Source organism: Serpula lacrymans, assembly GCF_000218685.1.
Source record: "Serpula lacrymans var. lacrymans S7.9 unplaced genomic scaffold SERLAscaffold_1, whole genome shotgun sequence".
In the NCBI taxonomy this organism is placed as follows: Eukaryota; Fungi; Basidiomycota; class Agaricomycetes; order Boletales; family Serpulaceae; genus Serpula; species Serpula lacrymans.
In genome coordinates, this window is record NW_006763290.1 from 3,042,104 (window position 1) to 3,043,335 (window position 1,232).

Below are 1,232 nucleotides of genomic sequence, written 5' to 3' on the forward strand. Positions count from 1 at the left end.
GGTACCCTCTGTGAAATTTGTGTTTGCACAAAGGGCAAACACAAGACAATTCCTAAAGTAAAACTGGGTGAGGGTGCACAGGAATATGGCCAAGAGATCCACACTGATCTATGTATGGGGACCTGCATCAGTGGAGACACTGGGCGGAAAGTGGTATTGTGTTGCCTTTACAGATCACAAGACATGTGAGACACATTTCTACCTCTTGCGCAACAAATCCAACACCTTTTGCCAATTTCAAATGTACAAGGCCTGGATTTGCAACCATATAAATGCGGCGGTAAAAATCTTGCACAGTGATCAGGGGGAAAAATATCTAAGTGCCAAGTTTAATGACTACATGGCTGAAAAGGGAATTGTGAGGAAACTCATAGTGCATGACACCCCCGAACAAAATGGTGTTGCTGAGTGGATGAACTGCACCCTACTCGAGAAATTTTGTTCCCTCCTACTCAGCAGTGGCCTGCCAAATTTTCTGTGAGGAGAAGCAGCCAGACATGCATGCTGGTTGAAGAATCAACCAAAGCCTTGGACAACATAATGCTTTTGAGGCAGTGCATGGAGTAAACCGGACCTTGCTGGCCTGCACAGATGGGGCTGCAAGATGTTAGTTCATGATACTACAGGCTTAAAGCTTGAGAGCTGCACCAAAGTTGGTTTTTGGGTTGGTTTTGACACCAAAAGTCTTGGGCACTGAATCTATTGGCCTGGTAAACATTCTGTGAGTGTAGAACGCTCAGTCACATTCACAAATGATCTATACCAACCTGGAGATGTATCTCCTGATCTTGAGGGGGAGAATAGTGAAATACCTACGCAAAAGAACAAAGAAGCATCAATAGATGTTGAAGGCAATATACCTGATGTGAACCAGGAACCAGCAAAGCCAACCAAAAATATCAATCCCCCACAAGACCCTGCTTCTGCACCACCAGCTGAACCTCAAGTCTGTTAGAGCACACACATCTGCCAACCAGCCCAATATGTCCATGACCTTTTAAGAGGAGAAGGATTAGTGTCTGGATCTAACAATAAAGCCTTACCTAAGGGGTTGCAGATATCAGCAGTGGGCAATTAAGCTGATAGAGATGAGATGGAAGATAATGACTTGAGGGAACTGGCAGCAAATATTGCTATGACAGCCGCAATGGCAGATCTTGGAGGTGTCAAACCCAGAACAGTTGAAGAAGCCTGAAAGCGCTTAGATTGGCTGAAATGGGAAGAAGCAATCA